The sequence below is a fragment of the Dermochelys coriacea genome, chromosome 2 (genome assembly GCF_009764565.3).
Source record: "Dermochelys coriacea isolate rDerCor1 chromosome 2, rDerCor1.pri.v4, whole genome shotgun sequence".
Lineage (NCBI taxonomy): Eukaryota > Metazoa > Chordata > Testudines > Dermochelyidae > Dermochelys > Dermochelys coriacea.
The window spans coordinates 149770319-149784371 of NC_050069.1; positions in this window are offsets into that span (position 1 = coordinate 149770319).

Below are 14053 nucleotides of genomic sequence, written 5' to 3' on the forward strand. Positions count from 1 at the left end.
AATGCATAGACTCATAGATTTTAAGACCAGAAAGGACCATCATGATCAGCTAGTTTGACCTCCTGCATATCTCAGGCCACAGAACCTCACCCACCCACTCCTGCAATAGACCCATAACCTCTGGTTGAGTTACTGAAATCCTCAAATCTTGATTTAAAAACTTCAAGTTACAGATAACCTATCATTTACTCTAGTTCAAACTAGCAAGTGACCCATGCCTCATGCTGCAGAGGAAGGTGACAAACCTCCAGGGTCTTTGTCAAGCTGACCTGGGGTAAAATTCCTTCCCAACCCCATATCTGGCAATCAGCATGCGGGCAAGACTCACCAGCCAAACACCTGGTAAAATTCTCTGTAGTGACCCAGAGCTCCCCCCATCTAGTGTCCTATCTCTGGACATTGGAGCTATTTGCTAATTTGCGGCATGGATGGGACATATGCCATTGTAGGCAGTCTCATCATACCATCTCTTTCATAAACTTATCAAGCTCAGTCTTAAAGCAAGTTAGGATTTCTGCCCATACTACTCCCCTTGGAGGGCTGTCCCAGAACTTCACTCTTTTGATGGTTATTAGTTTTTGTCTAATTTCAATCCTAATCTTATTGATGCCCAATTTTTATCATTTGTTCTTGTGCCAACACTGGCCCTTAATTTATCTAACTCCTCTCCCTCTCTGGTGTCTGTTTATAATGAGCAGTCAGATCTCCTGTCTGCCTTTATTTGATTAGGCTAAACAAGCCAAGCTCCTTAAGTCTCCTTTCGTAAGGTAGCTTCTCCATTATTCTGATCATCCTAGTATTCCTTCTCTGCACCTGCTCCAGTTTGATTTAATCTTTCTTAAACATGGGAGACCAGAGTTGTACATAGTATTCTAGATGAGGTCTCATCAGTGCCTCATACAGTGGTAATAATACTTCCTTATTTCTACTGGAAATACCTCAACTGATGAGTCTCAGAATTGCATTAGCTTTTTGCATGGACACATCACTTTGGCTGCTCATAGTCATCCTGTGATTGACCAATACACCCATGTCTTTCTCCTCCTCTGTCACTTCCAATTGATATGCCCCCAACTGATAGCAAAAAATCTTGTTGTTATTCCTTAAGTGCATGATCTTGCACTTAGCACTGTTAAATTTCATTCCGTTTCTATTATTCCAGTTTTAAAGGTCCTCCACAGATATTCATGTATGATATTCCAAACCTCCTCTACTGGAAATACCTCCCAACTTTGTGTCATATGCACATTTTATTAGCGCACTTCCACTTTTTGTGCAAAGGTCATTAAAGAAAATGTTAGATTGGTCCCAAGACTAATCCTTGAGGAACTCCACTAGTAAATTCCCTCCAGCCTGACAGTTCACATTTCAATATGACCCATTGTAGTCTCCCCTTTAACCATTTCTAACCCACCTTTCAGTTCTCATATTAATCCCCATCTTCTCCAATTTAACTAATAATTTCCTATGTGGAACTGTATCAAATGATTTACTTAAATCCAGGTAGTTTAGATTTACTGCATTTCCTTTTTCTAGGAAATTGGTTATCTTCTCAAAGAAAGAGATCAGGTTGGTCTGGCATGATCCACCTTTTGTAAAACCACATTGTGTTTTATCCCAGTTACCATTTATCTCTATGTCATTAAACTACTCTTTTTTCAAACTCTGTTCTAAGACTTTTCATATAATTAAGGTCAAACTAATGAGCCCCCAGTCTCAATGGGAGTATCACCAAGCCTCTAGACTATTACTAAGTAAGAATGGTAAATTCAGGAATTCTAATTTAAATTGTTCTTTTGTAACTTCTTATTTATAGTATGCATTGATAAAGGACCTTGAAGTAGAAATCTATTCTGATACTCCTGCTGTAAAACTAGAGTTGGAAGCGGGCTGGTTTGGGTCTGTGCAATGTTCTGATATTTTTCTCTACCTTATCAGCTGCTCAGCCATATGGGCAAACTGAGCAATAAAGTAAAATAATAAGAAGCTATATAAATATCTTGCTAATTTCACTTTGCTGTTCAGCTTACTAATAGACTGAAGCAGTTAAGCGTTGAGAACCTGCCAGTCTGAGCAAAGAGAGGGGGAAGAGAATTGAGTTGTGTATGTGGAGATAGAGGGGGCAAACTGGACAAAAGGAAGGAAAAGAGGAGGCCAAAAGTGACCTAGGAAGAAGGACATGTTAGTAAATATTAACTTTTTATGATTTCTATATATTAAACTCTCATAAATGGTTTATATGTTAACCAACATTATTTTTATAGTGTGTATCTATAAATTTAGTCTCCTGTTCCTATGAAGCTGAACAGTTCTGTCCTTAAACTGAACTGAGGGTGTGAGAATGCTCAGGAATGTATATAATTAAGTATTGGGCTGTACCTAATTATCCCCTCTGCCTCTAAGGCATCCAGAGAAGGGACCCCTCAAAACTAATGAAGAGACCCTACAAAAGCATGTTATAATAAACAAAACTGGATTATTGACAAGAGGGTGCTTATTATCCAAATATGTTCTGTAACTGATAAAGTATTTTTGCTATTGCAAATGTTTTCTGTGATTTGTGAAATAATGACCCATTGAAAGATGTTTTTATCTCATTAGGAAGTGCTCATTACAACAAGAAAAGGAGTACTTGTGGCACCTTAGAAACTAACAAATTTATTACAACAGAGGTTCTTAAAATTAATGGAATTACAAATGTATTTAATCAATCACATAAACCAAGATATCATACAAGAAATTCCATAAGTAATGAAGTAAATTGAGATACCAAAAATAGTACTAATTCTGGGAAAGTAATTTTTCCTCCCAAAAAGGAATTTCTTTATCTCAAACCCTATAAAATTAAAGAGGTTTTGGGAATTAAATTGGGAATGAACACTGTCAGCATATTTCCTGTTAGAGAGGGATGTAAAAGTGTGCATCCTTTCACCATTCACAGAAGGTGGCAAAGCATGTTTTCTGTCTGTATGCTATATTAATCTTTTATTAATAATTGTTGATTAAATAATTCCATTTAAGCCTATTAATTTGACATCTCACAATGTTATTAAATCCAAATGCAACAAGGAGAAGGAGAAAATAATGTAACAGGATGTTTGGTTTAGCAATGAAGAAAGACAGTGATCTAAGGAGGTCAGCTGTATCTCCGTCAGTTTCTCTTTATACAGTACTGTGTTTTTTCTAAGTTAAATAAAAATATCTGCATATTATCTAATATGATGCCAGTTCTTAAAAATAATGCACAAAACTTAGGTATTCTATCTCATCCAGTGTCCTTTTTCTGGAAATTGCAAGTACCAGATGCTTCAGAAGATGGGGCAAGAAACTTTGTAATAGGTAATTATGAAATGTGCTGCTGGTGAAGTTTCATCCTAATCAGACAGTAGTGGGATGAAGCTTCCGGTTTTATGTCCTATTTTTAAAAAAATCTATCTAAAACAATTGGATGTTTCCACTATCCATATAAATGTCTAGTATGAATATCTAGTACTTTTTTTAATCGTACTAAGCTGCTGGCCTCAATGCCAGCTTGTTGCAATGAGTTTAACAGGCTATGGAGGTTTTGTGTAAAAAAGTATTTCATTTCATTTGTTTTAAAATTGTTTCCTTTCAGTTTCATTGAACATCCCATTGTTCCTGTATCACGAGAAACAGTAGTTTTTCAAACTCAAATATAGGCACATTTTACTAGTTCATGAGAATCAGGAATGGAAACTGAACAAAAACTGTAGTGAAACTCATTATTTAGTTGCCTAAATTTAGTGAAATAAGAATGTAAACAAACTTTAGTGGTGAAAAGAAAATTTAGATATTTAAATTTGTATCCCTTTTAATAATCTGGAGTATTATTAGTAACATATATCAAGAATTTTCTTTAAGTATATGCTTTTGTTTTGTCATTTTGAAGATCAAGCGAAGCACTTGTAGAAATAGTAACAAAGAGAAACAAATCTGCAGATTAGCTACTACAATTGTAGTTGAAGTTGCATCATTCGTAGTGTCATGTCAGATCTGGAATCCACAGAATATATCCCAGATCCAGTCATATGTAAAATTCAGTTGCTGAGTATGCCACATGACAGTTGCATGAATGTATACATTGACATTCCAGGAACAGGGCTCTTGTTCTAAAGCTACTCCTCGTCTCCAACAGCAGCACCTGAAGGATTTGCCCCAAGATCTCTCCATGGGCTAGGGACAACAGAGCCTCAGAAATCTGGAGCAGCTAGTCTTTTTTGAAAACCACTCCAGTAACAACCTTAGTAGTATTGCTCTTCTCCTCAACACTCTCCACACTAGCCAGGGGCAATAGGCTAAAGTTCATAAAAGGGCAACAAAAATTATTAGGGGTATGGAACAGCTTCCATATAGGAGAGAATAAAATGACTTGGACTTTTCAATTTGGAAAAGATACAACTAAGGCCATGTCTACACTTCCACTTATGTCAGCAAAATTTGTGTTAACATAACACAAGAACGGCCATACTGAGTCAGACCAAAGGTCCATCTAGCTCAGTAACCTGTCTTCCGACAGTGGTCAATGCCAGGTGCCCCAGAGGAAATGAACAGAACAGGTAATCATCAAGTGATCTATCCTGTCATCACCCATTCCCAGCTTCTGGTGAACAGAGGCTAGGGACACAATCCCTGCCCATCCTGGCTAATAGCCATTGATGGACATATCCTCCATGAACTTATCTAGGTTTTCTTAACCCTGTTATAGTCTTGACCTTCACAGCATCCTCTGGCAAAGAGTTCCACAGGTTGACTGTGCGTTGTGTGAAAAAGCACTTCCTTTTGTTTGTTTTAAACCTGCTGACTATTAATTTTGTTTGGTGACCCCTACTTCCTGTGTTATGAGAAGGAATAAATAACACTTCCTTATTTGCTTTCTCCACACCAGTCATGATTTTATAGACCTCAATCATATCCCCCCTTAGTCATCTCTTTCCCAAGCTGAAAAGTCCCAGTCTTGTTAATCTCTCCTCATATAGAACCTGTTCGATACCCCTAATAATTTTGTTGCCCTTTTATGAACCTTTTCCAATTCCAATATATCTTTTCTGAGATGGGACAACCACATCTGCATGCAGTATTCAAGATGTGGGCATACCATGGATTTATATAGAGGCAAAATGATATTTTCTGTCTTATCCCTTTCTTAATGATTCCCAACATTCTGTTCACTTTTTTGACTGCCACTGCACATTGAGTGGATGTTTTCATAGACCTATCCACAATGATTCCAAGATCTCTTTCTTGAGTGGTAACAGTTAATTTAGACCCCATCATTTTATATGTATAGTTGGGATTATGTTTACCAATGTGCATTACTTTGCATTTATCAACACTGAATTTCATCTCTCATTTTGTTGCCCAGTCACCCAGTTTTGTGAGATCCTTTTGTAGCTCTTTGCAGTCTGCCTGAGACTTAACTATCTTGAGTTTATGTTGCTCAGGGGTATGAAAAAACATACATTTTCCTGCCATGAGCACTCATGTGCACAGCGCTATGTTAGTGGGAAAGCATCCAACCAACATAGCTATCACTCATTTATGCGGTTTTATTATGTTGACGGTACAGCTGTCCAACTATAAGCTTGCTAGAGTAGACGTGGCTTAAGTGGGGATATGATAGAGGTGTGGAGACTGGTGTGGAGAAAGTGAATAAGGAAGTGTTATTTATTACTTCTCATAACACAAGAGCTAGGGGACATGCAATGAAATTAATAGGCAGCAGGTTTAAAATAAACAAAAGGAAGTGCTTCATAGAATACACAGTCAACTTGTGGAACTCTTTGCCAGGGGATGTTGTGAAGGCCAAGTCTAAAACTGTGTTCAAAGAAGAACTAGATAACTTTCTGGAAGACAGGCCCATTGTTGGCTATTAGCCAGGATGGCCAGGGATGCAACACCATGCTCTGAGTTTCCCTTGCCTCTGTTTGCAAGAAGCTGGAAATGGACAACAGGGCACGAATCACTTGATGATTTCCTGTTCTGTTCATTCCCTCTGAAGCAACTGGCATTGGCCGGTGTCAGAAGACAGGATACTAGGCTAGATAGACCATTGGTCTGACCCAGTATGGCCATTCTTATGTTCTTATATTTATAATGAAAAGCTTGGTTCATCCTTAAATACGGATTGAGAGGCAACATCCCTTAATTAATAATAAATAATAAGAAAATGTTCAACTTTAATTTAGTTTGCTTAGACTTGCAAATGTATAAAGAATTTGCTCTTTTGATGAGTCTTCCTGAGCCTTTACAGCATTGGTAGAAATAACACAAGCGGATTAACAGTGGAATGCAGAGTAAAAGAGGAACAAGTGTGTTGAGTTCCCCATTTCCGTCTATAATTTGGATGTGGATCTTTTCTAATCTTTGGCAGTTTAAAACTATTGTACAGCCAATAGCTATAATCAGTAAGACCCTCTGAAGAAATTCCAAACTGTGTGATACACATAATGAGCTTAAACAGATTTAGCTTAGAATAAATTGTTAATTGACAGCATATGACTGGCTAAAATCACACAGCTGTTTTACAAACCATTCAGACAAGTGCTTCTAAATTAATACACATCTAATTAATTATTTATGTTACAAATTATCTTGTTTTGCAGTTAACAACAAGAAGAACCCCTTCCAAATGGGTCATCATTGTACTTAACCATACACTGGAGTGGAGGTGTCATTGGAGGGAGGGGGCAACTGCTCAGAGATTTATATTTGCACCTTAAATTTGAGCTGGCCCCTCTCTCATATGCAGAAGGGAAGGAGAAAAAAATAAATCAATATTTCCCCAACTGTTTAGCTATTTTTATTTTCTGCTGCCTCCATGCCCACAGTAACAGTAATGTCCCCAGAGCTCCTGAGCTTGTTTATTTCCCACCTGCTACTTGTCCAATTGAAGCAGCACTAATTATCCCAGAAGGTTTTGCTTCTGTCAGTTACAGCAGAAAAAAACACTCAAACTCTTGTTGAGATGCATCACAGTTACTGCAGGCAACAGGTTGGATAACTCCAGGGATACAAATATAAAACTTGGACTCCCATGGGTGCAGACATGGGAGGAAATAACTAGGTGGAAGAGCAGGAGCAATATTAAACAGGGAAGTGTAAGTGGTAGCATTTGGGAGACTCATTATTCCAGACTCACTCTTTTGACCTAGTTATCTCCTATGTTGATTCTCATGCATTTAGTTGTGTTTCTGAAGAAGGCTCCTGATGTTATTGGAAGGAGGTGCTCATCCTCAGAAGCTGTATCCATCCCTGTATTGCTCTCCTGAGACCCACTTCCCGTCATTAGAGTTTACTTCCAAAATGCATAATTTTTCAATTTATTTTTTCAGGAGTAATTCTCCTTTTTTTGTGGTTTGGAGGCTAATACTACAACATCAGCTGGAATAGTTCAGAAACACATATAATTGCATAGTATATAGGTCATGGCACCTGAATAATAAGTTTGAGATAATACATGCCACTGGACTTGTTAACTTTAAATGAGTTACCATAGAGGAATATAAAAAAACATCCTTTCTGTAGTGGGGGGCCCAAAACTGGATGCAGTACTCCAGATGTGGTCTCACCAGTGCCAAATAAAGGAGAATAATCACTTCCCTCAATCTGCTGGCAATGCTTCTACTAATGCAGCCCAATATGCCATTAACCTTCTTGGCAACAAGGGCACACTGCTGACTCATATCCAGTTTCTCATCCACTGTAATACCCAGGTCCTTTTCTGCAGAACTGTGGCTTAGCCAGTTGGTCCCCAGCCTGTAGCAGTGCATGGGATTCTTCCTTCCTAAGTGTACTCTGCACTTGTTCTTGTTGAACCTCATCAGATTTCTTTTGGCCCAATCCTCTCATTTGTCTAGATCACTCTGGACCCTATCCCTACCTGTCAGCATATCTATCTCTCCCACCAGCTTAGCGTCATCTGCAAACTTGCTGAGGGTGCTATGCATCCCATCATCCAGATCATTAATAAAGATGTTGAACAAAACTGGCCCCAGGACCGACCCCTGGGGCAGTCTGCCTGATACGGCTGCCAACTAGACATTGAGCAATTGGTCACTACCTGTTGAACCTGACAATCTAGCCAGCTTTCTATACACCTTATAGTCCATTCATCAAATCCATAATTTTTTAACTTGCTGGCAAGAATACTGTGGGAGATCATATCAAAAGTTTTGCTAAAGTCAAGATATATCACATCCACACTTTCCCCATATCCACAGCCAGTTATCTCAGCATAAAAGGCAACCAGGTTGGTCAGGCATGACGTGCCCTTGGTGAATCCATGTTGACTGTTCCTTATCACCTTCCTCTCCTCCAAGTGCTTCAAAATGGTTTCCTTCAGGACCTGCTCCATGATTTTTCCAGGGAGTGAGGTGAGGTTGACCGATCTGTAGTTCCCCAGGTTCTCCTTCTTCCACTTTTAAAGATGGGAACTATATTTGCCTCTTTCCAATCATCTGGGACCTCCCCCCAATCACCACAAGTTTTCAAAGATAATGGTCAATGGCTCTGCAATCACATCAGCCAACTCCCTCAGGACCCTCGGATGCATTAGATCTGGCCCCATGGACTTGTGCATGTCCAGCTTTTCTAAATAGTCCTTAACCCTGTTCTTTAACCATGGAGGGCTGCTCACCTCCTCTCCATACTGTGTTGCCCAGTCCAGCAGTGTGGGAGCTGACCTTGTCTGTGAAGAACAAGGCAAAAACAAAAAGCACTGAGTACTTCAGCTTTTTCTACATCTAAGCCAAGATGGTCATATTTGCTATTCTTTCTGCACATTGGGATGGTTTGGTTTCTGCGCCCTCAATAAGGCTTCTTTAAAATACAGTCAACTCTCCTGGACTCCTTGCCCCCTCATATTATCCTCCCAGAGGATCCTGCCCATCAGTTCCCTAAAGGAGTCAAAGTCTGCTTTTCTGAAGTTCAGGGTCCATATTCTGCTGCTCTCCTTTCTTCCGTTTGTCAGGATCCTGAACTCAACCATCTCATGGTCACTGCTGCCTAGATTGCCACCCACTTCTACTTCCCCTACCAATTCTTCCCTGTTTGTAAGCAGCAGGTCAAGAGGAGCATGGCCCCTAGTCAGTTCCTCAAGCACTTGTACCAGGAAACTGTCCCCAACACTCTCCAAAAACTTTCTGGATTGTCTGTGCATTGCTGTATTGCTCTCCCAGCAGATGTCAGGGTGATTGAAGTCCCCCATGAGAACCATACCCTGTGATCTGGAAACTTCTGTTAGGAGTCTGAAGAATGCCTCATCTACCTCATCCATCTGATCCAGTGGTCTATAGCACACACCCACCACAACATCACCCTCGTTGGTCTTGCCTCTAAACTTAACCCAAAGACTCTCAACAGGCTTTTCTCCAGTTTCAAACTGGAGCTCTGAGCAATCATACCACTCTCTTACATACAGTGCAAGTCCTCCACCTTTCCTCCCCTGCCTGTCCTTCCTGAACAGTTCATAACCATCCATGACAGTGCTCCAGTCACGTGAACTGCCCCACCAAGTTTCTGTTATTCCAATCACATCATAGTTCCTTGACTGTGTCAGGACTTCCAATTCTTCCTGCTTGTGTCCCAGGCTTCTTGCGTTCATGTACATGCACCTAACATAACTAGCCAATTGCCCTACTTTCTCAGTATGAATCAGGAGGCTTCCCATCTTGTACCCTCCTTCTTGTGTTTCCTCCCTGACTTACTTCTGGGCTTAGGTCACCATCCCCCCAGTGAACCTAGTTTAAAGCCCTCCTCACTAGGTTAGCAAGCCTACCTGTGAAGATGCTCTAGATCCCATCTCTTCCTAGCAATCTTTCTTCCCGGAACAGCATCCCACAGTCGAAGAATCCAAAGCCCTTTCTCCGACATCACCTGTGTTCACCTCCGCAATTTGACTATCCCTACCTGGGCCTTTTCCTGCAACAGGGAGGATGGACGAGAACTCCTTTAGCCTTATTCCCAGAGCTACATAGTCTGTAGTGATCCGCTCAAGGTCATTCTTGGTAAGTATCATTGTTGCCCATGGGGAGAAGCAGGAAAGGGTAGTTGTCTGAGGTCTTGATTATTCTCAGCAAACACTGTGTCACATCCTGGATTCTAGCTCCAGGCAAGCAGCACACTTCTCAAGTCTCTTGATCTGGTCAGCAGATGGATGACTCCATCCTCCTTAGGAGGGAGTCCCCAACTACCCCCATCCCTAGGACAATACATCCCATGCCTTCTGGCCGATGGGGTCTCCTTCTGATCCCTTCCCGCAGAGGGCTCTTCCAAATCCTTCTCCACTGTAGTACCTGTGCAGAGAGCCTGAAAATGGTTTTAGGTGCCTGTCTAACAGGCCCGAGGGATTCCCATTTGTGAACTCTTTCCTGGAGTTAGGTGTCTAAGCCAGGTCAGTCCTTTTCTGTGAAAAAACAGAAAAAGACTGTTATAGCCAACAGCCCCATAGTTAGGGAACTCACTTGGGACTTGGGGAAGGCAGACTCAGATTGTTGCCCTTCCTGATTTGAAACAGGAACTTGACCCTGGGACTCTTATATTCTAAGGGAAATAGCCTGACCTCTTGGCTATAGGGTATTCTAAGACAGGCTATTCTCAGAGAGCATTGAAGTTGTTCCACTTTCTTTAACTAATTAAATATTCACTGGGCCAGCACAAACAAGTAAGAAAGATATTGTCTGTACAGTCCAGTGGCTAGGGCACTCACCTGAGATGGGGGAAAGCCAGATTCCAGTCCCTGTTCCAAAAAAGTTAATTGGTTGTACAAAGCAGGAGAGATTGAGAGAAACCCACCCTAAACTACCCAATAGCCTGGGATGTGGGAGACCTGTATTCAAATCTATGCTCTACTTCAGGAAGAGTGAGGATACAAACATCCCAGACACTCCCCATATCCCTTCTGAGTGCCTTAACCATGCGGCTATTGAACTGTGAACACACCCTTCTGTATGAGATGTTAGGCTCTAGGCATGCTCTGAGCATTGCGGAGATAAAGGAAGAAGGAGACATTTAGGAGTTAATGAACTACAACCCTCCATACACTGGTCCTGGCAGGTTATATTCAAAGCCCTGAAGACAAACATATATAAAGCTATCATTTACCAGTTACCTACCACTGGTTTTACACTACAATATTAATACTACTAAGATCAATTCAGCTTGAGCAATCAGACTTCTTTACTCCATAATCTTAACCTGCATTTGTCCGAAAATTTTTCTGCACTGGCCAAGTACAGACAGTCGAGAAGTGCACGTCCCTTCGGTTTAGGGGGTGTGGGTCAGGTTTTCCTTGTGACCGAAACACACACACTGGTTCTGTGCCTTCATAATGTTTATATGGTCTGTCAGCCATGTTTTAAAACAGACCAACCAATCAGAGTGGACCACATTGTTAATGTGGTTAGTGTGGTTGCCTTAATCGTATAATTGATACATACTTATCTCCTTGTAGCCAATTGTTAGTTAGTCGTATAATTTAGGCCTATTTATCTCCTGTAGCCAATTGGGTCCTAAATGTGGGTAATGTGGATTTGATAAGTACACAGGAGTCAGCACAAAAAGTTATCTGGTTGCACTACATTCTGACCATAAATTTAAGCTTAATTTTGCAAGGTTTGCTTTTTGAAGCATCCAGAAGTTTGAGGCCTAACATTGCTAATACCTTTGTTCATTGCAAGCTTGACAATACTTTTGTGCAATTTAATCACATCCCCCCGAGGCCTAAACTTCCAGCTTAGCAAAAATAACATTATTTTTGTGTATATCCCGCTATAACGGGGCAAATAGTGAATGCAGGCAAACAGAAAGGCTCCGGCAATAACTACTGTAAAACTGACTAAGAATCCCAGAAGAATATGTGGGCCCCACTGCTTAACAATATGTAACAATTTTTCGGGGATTTCAATCACTTGGTGAGCCGTCTCTTTTATATCTTGCCTGATTATGCAGACAAATTTTCCTATTCATAGATTCATAGATACTAAGGTCAGAAGGGACCACTCTGATCATCTAGTCCGACCTCCTGCACAGCGCAGGCCACAGAATGTCACCCACCACTCCTATGAAAAACCTCACCCATGTCTGAGCTATTGAAGTCCTCAAATCATGGTTCAAAACTTCAAGGAGCAGAGAAGCCTCCCTCCAGTCAACCATGCCCCATGCTACAGAGGAAGGCAAAAAAACCTCCAGGGCCTCTCCAATCTGCCCTGGAGGAAAACTCCCTCCCGACCCCAAACATGGCAATCAGCCAAACCCTGAGCACATGGGCAAGATTCACCAGCCAGATACCCAGGAAAGAATTTTCTATAGTAAATCAGATCCCATCCATCTAATATCCCATCTCAGGGGATTTGGCCTATTTACCCTGAATATTTAAAGATAAATTACTTACCAAAATCCCATTATCCCATCATACCATCTCCTCCATAAACTTATCGAGTAGAATCTTAAAACCAGATAGATCTTTTGCCCCCACTGCTTCCCTTGGAAGGTTATTCCAAAACTTCACTCCTCTGATGGTTAAAAACCTTCGTCTGATTTCAAGTCTAAACTTCCTGGTGGCCAGTTTATACCCATTTGTTCTTGTGTCCACATTGGTGCTGAGCTTAAATAATTCCTCTCCCTCTCCTATATTTATCCCTCTGATATATTTATAGAGAGCAATCATATCTCCTTCTAACCATGGGATTATTATCAAATTTTCAGATTGAGTGGAGGGATGAATCACAAGGGTTAACTCCTGGTAACCGTCCTGTGAGACATTAAGAAGTGCAAAAATAACATTGCCCAGCCGAATTATTGCTAAGTCAATTTCAGAGAATTTTTGAATGATCTCTTCTAATTTAGACACCCATAGGGGTATAGGCAGGTGCACCTGGGGCTTAACAGAGTCATTGGCACCGTGAACCATGTAGAATTAATGATAGTGCCTATTTGGAAATGATAACAGTAAGACCGATTGACTTAAGCTATACTTTTGGTTGGCCGAAATACGACAGACTGACTGCACATTGAGCGTATAGTTGATAACAATAAAAATGATGTTTCAGTGAATTTTTGAGGGACACCCACACATCTATTTTCTATCATTGCTTCCTTAGAATAGGTGTTATTAGCTAAAGATTTTTTAAGGTGAAGCCATCCCTCACACATCATACACTTTACTTGAGTGGTACAATGGTTTTTAACAGCTACGGGGCCACAAATGGCACTGAATAATGGCCCTTTTCTATAAGCTTCTTCCCAAGCAGAAGCATTTCTACAAGGGTCTTTTTTAACAGCAATGGATAAAACAAGTCAATACATTGAAATGTTGTCCACTAGGGCTATCCTGAAGTGCCTGATTTTGAAGGGCGTCTTCCTCCCATTGCTGGCGATTTATTTTGTTCTGCTCTGAACCACTGCTTGGAGACTGTGTCGATCCTGAACAGAGCTTCCATTGAATAGGATGTAAGTTGTAACAGATGTACCATAAGGAAGAACTTGTTCAAATGTCCAGTTAGTGCTTTGTGGTCTAATGGGATAATATATTGTTAAAAGTTCGGTCCCCAACAGTTTCTCAGAATCACCCACATCCCATTTCACTTATATTTGACAAGCATACATAGGTCCTTCACCATACGTGAAACATAAAGAGTTATAATACACACAACCAAAGAACCAGAGCGTATTATTAATTGGGAATATACATCCAAAAGGAGGCTGAAGAAAATAAGTATAGGTGATGATGGAGCAGTTTCCCAGCCAAGGTTTTTTAATAGGAGTCAAGTTGACAGCCTTTACCGGGCACCAAGGGTCGCTGGCACTGTGAACAGTTCCGTTGAATGTGCACCAAGATAGGATGAGTTCACAGGGGTGAAATAAGTACCATTTCCTATGCACATATCGGCCGTCACCTATTTCAGTACTGCAGACACCCAAATGAAGAAGAGCCACATTCCTGTAACAAGAAACACAAGGTGGCTCACTGCACAGGTTTAGTGGCCCGAGGGGTTATCCAAGCTTGATTAGCATGGATATTACCGTTAGCAGTAGA